Here is a 6,267-nt window from a genome sequence, read left to right as displayed (position 1 = left end):
GCATAAAATTTGCGCCGTTGGAATTCTCTTTCCTTGTTCTTTCTATTGATGATCTCTTCTTCTACAAAATATAATAACAAGTATCAATTTCTTAATAAAGTTAGATAATTTAGATATTAATTGATACTTTTTATGTCAATTTGTGACATAAATCACACCCCCCAACTTAATCATTGCTAGTCCCTTAGCAATGTACCAAAATAAGATCATAATTCAAAAAGATCCTTCCTTTGCAAATTAATTTAAGATCGAAATTCAAAAAGTTTTCTAGTATTACTAAGTAATGAGCTTCGAATTAGAATCGGTAGTCGGTCTACTTAGAAGCTTTCTTAGAGTACACTTAAAGTTTTATAGCACTTGTGTGAGTGATAACTAACTTAGTATTTCAGTATTAACTTGTACAGGCCAATTGTATCATTTTTCATAACTTAGTTCGATTAATTTTCTATACATCCCAGATTAAACAAAGAACTAAGGTAGCTTTCACACTGTTTTTTTTTTTTTTTTTTTTTTTTTTTTGCTGAGCATCCTGGCCTTCCCACCACCGTTTGATGCGAATCTCAACACTTGACTTAGGTGAAGAGACCCGGTTACTAGGCTTAGGGCAATCCACATTTACTCTGTGTTTTGCATTTTATTTCAGGCAGGTAGCTCTTTCCTTAAATTCAAATTTCTTCAATTGGGGTGTAGAGAAAATTATCTAATTTAAATAATACTCAAATCCTTAATTGACCTTACAATTAACACCTACTTTACCTTGTTAGTGTGCATGTGCAATTGAAAGTGCTAATAGTCTTTAAATGACCTAAGCCACCAAGAGTCTAACCAGCTAATCTTCTCCGTGACTCACTACATTAGCAAATACTTTCTAACTTACTCTTATTTCTTTTATAGATTAATTTATTTCATATATATATATATATATATATTTATTTATTTATTTATTTATTTATTTTATATAATATATTAAATGCAAGAAATAACTCATAGTGGAAGGAAAAGGAAATGATAACACCTGATTTTGTTCAAGCTCTCCCCCCAACTTGACCGACATTATCCCCAATGGAGTTTATCTAATTTAATTGTCCTAAGCAAATTGAAAACAAAGAAAGCATTAGAAATTAAATAAGCTGGGTTGCCTCCCAGAAGTGCTAAGTTTTATGTCTTCAGCCAGACCAAACCTCGAAGCAACTTAATCAGAATAAGTTGGTTCATAAAGAACCATGGCATCTTCAATAGTCTTGACAGGTAATTCCAAGAATGGTTTTAATCGTTGACCATTAACTTTAAAGATAACACCATTACTTGGGTTTTCAATCTCAACAGCTCCGTGTGAAAAGACTTCCTTTACTAAAAATGGTCCTGTCCATCTAGACCTAAGCTTTCCTGGAAACAGATGTAATCTAGAGTTATATAAGAGTACCTTTTGTCCGATATTGAAAGTTTTTCTCATAATTGATTGATCATGAAATGCTTTGGTTCATTCCTTGTATATCTTTGCATTTTCATAGGCTTCATTTCTAAGTTCTTCTAATTCATTCAACTGAAGCTTTCTATGGTTTCCAGCGTCGTTCAAATTTATATTTAGTTGTTTGATGGCCCACATGGCTTTGTGTTCTATCTCAATAGGCAAGGGACATGGTTTACCAAACACAATCCTATAAGGAGACATTCCTAGATTGGTCTTGAAAGCGGTTCGGTATGCCCAAAGTGCATCAATTAATTTCAAAGACCAATCCTTTCTATTGGCACTAACAATTTTTTCCAGAATTTGTTTGATTTGTCGGTTTGACACTTCAACTTGTCCACTAGTTTGAGGATGATATGGTGTGGTCAATTTATGGGTGACATTATACTTTTTCATCAATGTTGCAAAAGGTTGGTTACAAAAATGGGTTCCCCGATCACTAATGATTGCCCTAGGAATATCGAAACGGGAGAGAATATTTTCTTTAAGAAACTTAATGACCATTTTGCTATCGGATGTTCTACATGCAATTGCTTCTACCCACTTTGAAACATAATCAACTGCTACTAGAATATATTTATTTCCAAAGGAATTTGGAAATGGTCCCATGAAATCGATTCCCCAAACATCAAAAACTTCAACTACCAAGATTGGGTTGAGTGGCATCATGTGTCGCTTGGTGATTCGACCCATTTTCTGACATTGAGCACAACTTTTACAATATTCATGAGCATCCTTAAACAAATTGGGCCAATAAAAATCACATTGGAGAACCTTAGCAGCAGTTTTCTTAGACGCGAAGTGACCCCCACATGCTTGATCATGACAAAAAGATAAAATATTCATGACTTCGTTATCTGGGATACACCTTCTAATAATTTGATCAGGACATTGTTTAAAAAGATAAGGATCATCCCAAATGAAATACTTCACTTGGGCAAAGAATTTATATTTATCCTGCTTAGTCCAATGAGAAGGTATCTTACCTATGGCTAAATAATTTACAATATCAGCAAACCAAGGTTCAGTAGACACAGACATGAGTTGCTCATCTGGAAAAGATTTATTGATGGGTGGTTCACTAGATGGTGCGACTGAAATTCAGGACAAATGATCTGCTACAACGTTCTCAGTACCTTTCTTGTCCCTAATTTCTAGGTCAAATTTTTGAAGGAGCAAAATCCATCTGATTAAACGTGCCTTGGCATCCTTCTTTGCTAGGAGATGTCTAATGGCTGAGTGATCGATGTAAACAATGGTGTGGATCCCAACCAAATAAGATCTAAATTTCTCTAAAGCAAAGACAACGGCAAGGAACTCCTTCTCAGTTGTGGTGTAGTTAAGCTGCGCATCATTTAAGGTTTTACTTGCATAATATATCACTCTAGGCAGCTTATTTATTCGTTGACCTAAGATTGCACCCACAACATGATCGGACGCATCACACATTAATTCAAATGGTTCAGACCAGACAGGAGGATGAATGATTGGAGCTGATACAAGTGCATTTTTTAGAAATTCAAAGGATTCCAAGCACTCATGAGTAAATTCAAATTTGGTATCCTTTGCCAAAAGATTAGTCAGTGGACGTGCTACTTTGCTAAAGTTGGCAATAAACCTTCTATAGAATCCAGCATGACCTAAAAATAAACGTATTTCTTTCACAGATTTAGGTGGTGGAAGACTTGCAATTAGATCTATTTTGGCCTTGTCCACTTCAATCCCCTTTTTAGAAATGACATGGCCAAGAACTATTCCCTGTTTGACCATAAACTGACATTTTTCCCAGTTGAGAACTAGGTGCTTCTCCTTACATCGTTCTAGAACTAATTGCAGGTGATTCAGACACTCGGAGAAGGTTAGACCAAAAACAGAAAAGTCATCCATAAAAATTTCTAGAAATCATTCTATCATATCTGAAAACATGCTGATCATGCATCTCTGAAAGGTTGCCGGTGCATTACATAGTCCAAAGGGCATTCGTCTGTAGGCAAAAGTACCAAATGGACAGGTGAATGTAGTCTTTTCTTGATCTTCAGCGGCTATGGGGATCTGGTTGTAACCGGAGTATCCATCAAGAAAATAGTAAAACTCTTGTCCGACTAGTCTTTCCAACATTTGATCAATAAATGGCAAAGGAAAGTGATCTTTCCTTGTCGCAGCATTCAACTTTCTATAGTCTATACAGACCCTCCATCCCGTTTGGGTCCTAGTTGGGATAAGTTCGTTTGCATCATTTTGGACCACTGTTACCCCAGATTTCTTGGGTACTACTTGAACTGGGCTTACCCAAGAGCTATTAGAAATAGGATAAATTATTCCACTATCTAGGAGTTTCAGAATCTCCTTTTTAACTACATCCTTCATAACTGGATTAAGCCTTCTTTGGGCTTCTCTTGTTGGTTTAGCCTCTTCCTCTAAGTATATTCTATGTTGAACTATAGAAGGGCTTATTCCTTTGATATCTGCTATGGTCCAACCTATTGCTTCCTGATTTGCTTTTAGAACTGACACTAACTCCTCCTCTTGCTTGGGATCTAGGTCTGATGCAATAATTACAGGCAAAGTTTCTTTGGGTCCTAGATATGCATACTTGAGATGTTCTGGGAGGGGTTTCAGTTCTAAAATGGGTGCTTTCTCTATCGATGGTTTAGGTGATGGTTTCACCATCTCAATGATTGGTTCAGTAGGAAGTGTCGATTCCTGATTAATCTGATTTTCTTTAAGTATTTCATTGACATCCTCAGACTCATGGATTAACCAGGGGTTAGACTCTAGGTCGACTTCATCATCACTAATGTCAATGGATTCATAAATACCATCTTGGACTTCATTGACATCAGCATGAGAAGAGGATTCCTGTTCTAAGTTAAAAACATTAAGCTCAATGGTCATATTCCCAAAGGATAACTTCATTAGACCATTTCGACAATTGATTTCAGCATTGGCCGTAGCTAAGAATGGTCTTCCTAAAATGACAGGTATATGTCCTTTAGGATTCGCAACTGGCTCAGTCTCTAAAACAATAAAATCTACAGGGAAAATAAAATTTTCAACCTTTATCAGAACATCCTCGACCATTCCCTTAGGGATCCTGAGAGATCTATCGGCTAACTGTAATGTGATCCCAGTAGGTTGAAGTTTTTCTAATCCTAGTTGTTCATACACCGAATATGGAAGGATATTCACACTAGCTCCTAGATCTAGCAAGGTCTTTTTTATATTGATTTCTCCAATAATACAAGAAATTGTTGGAGCTCCAGGGTCCTTATATTTAATTGGCACATGGCTAGATAGGTATGAACTGACACTTACAGCCAAAAATACTTTTTTTGGTACATTAGTGGTCCTTTTCCTAGTGCAAAGATCTTTTAAAAATTTGGCATAAGTTGGAACCTGATGGATTATATCTAAAAGAGGAATATTAACTTGGACTTGTTTAAATACCTCTAAAATTTTGTCTAAATGTTCAGATTTATTAGATTTCAGTCTATTTGGAAAAGGAGCTCTAGGACTTTTAAGTACTGGACTAGGTGAATTTTCAGTTTCTGGTGCTTGAGGTTGAAAGGTAGTAGTTTTAGAAGGTGACTCGGCAGATGAGTCATCTATATCATCAAGTGCAACTACCTTATTGTCTATTTGTTTTCCTGATCTTAAGGTATGAATGGCATTTACACCATTAACTTGGTTTCCTTGTTGGGGTCGTGGACCATTTTGGTTCCTAGGTTTGGCTCATGTTGGCTAGGTAACCTACCATGTTCTCGTTCACTAATGGTCGAAGCCAGCTGACTTACTTGCATTTCCAGACGGGCTATAGCTTGGGTGTTATTATTTATGAGTTGACCCGTAGTTTGCATAAAGCTGGTATGTGTTTTCATCATGGCTTCTAGGCTTTTCTCTAAAGAGGTAATTTTCTTGTCATTATCATGGAAGCCTGGCGGGTTGTTCATTACTGGGTTGGAACTTAGATTTTGCTGATTGAAATTTGGATTACCTACATTAGGATTCTGGGACCATGAGAAATTCGGGTGATTCCTCCAACCTGGGTTATATGTGGGTGCATAAGGATTGTTCAATGGTCCTTGATAGGTGGCATTCACCTGTGCACACTCATTCGAGTAGGAACATTCTTCTAAGACATGGTCTGGTGCATTGCACCCTTTACACATGGGTGCAGATATTTGATTTACATTGACTGGTCTCTGTAATTCTAAGGCTTCCAATCTACGTGTTAAGGTTGCAATCTTGGCCTCTGATGCTAGGGTTGGTTGAATTTGATGCATTCCTCCTCTTGAAGGTGTAGCTTTATCAGGTTCCCTAGTTGTTTCCCACTGTAAATTTTTCTCGGCTAGGTCTTCTAAGAATTGCCAAGCTTCAGTAGTTTCTTTGTCCATAAATTGGCCTTGGCACATGGACTCTAGCATGGTTCTTGAGTTTGAATCTAACCCCTCATAGATGATCTGGCATAGTCTCCAAGTTTCTATTCCATGGTGTGGGCATTGGGTCAAAAGATTTTTGAAACGATCAAAGTACTTCCAAAATGATTCACCAGCTAGTTGGTAAAATTGATTTATTTCATTCCTAATCCTAGCTGTTTTATGATGGGGAAAATATTTTTTTAAAAATATTCTCACAAAGCCCTCCCAGGTAGTGACAGAATAGTTTGGCAGACTATAAAGCCACTTCTTAGCATTGTCCTTAAGGGCAAAGTTGATTAATCTAAGTTTGACCTCATCCTCTGTTAATTGCAGTTTCATGGTTGCACATACCTCCTCAAATTCTCTAATAAATATATAAGC

At 36.7% G+C, this 6,267-nt stretch overlaps 1 non-coding gene across 1 annotated transcript; it reads left to right on the top strand.

The window, feature by feature from the left end:
• The first annotated feature begins 5,950 nt into the window (after positions 1 to 5,950).
• LOC140853881 (small nucleolar RNA R71) lies at positions 5,951 to 6,057 on the top strand. Its single transcript, XR_012137023.1, has one exon. It is a non-coding gene; the product is annotated as a small nucleolar RNA R71 (small nucleolar RNA).
• The last annotated feature ends 210 nt before the right edge of the window (positions 6,058 to 6,267 follow it).

This window comes from Elaeis guineensis, chromosome 14, assembly GCF_000442705.2.
Source record: "Elaeis guineensis isolate ETL-2024a chromosome 14, EG11, whole genome shotgun sequence".
Taxonomy (NCBI): Eukaryota; Viridiplantae; Streptophyta; class Magnoliopsida; order Arecales; family Arecaceae; genus Elaeis; species Elaeis guineensis.
This window is presented reverse-complemented; position numbering and strand designations above follow the sequence as displayed.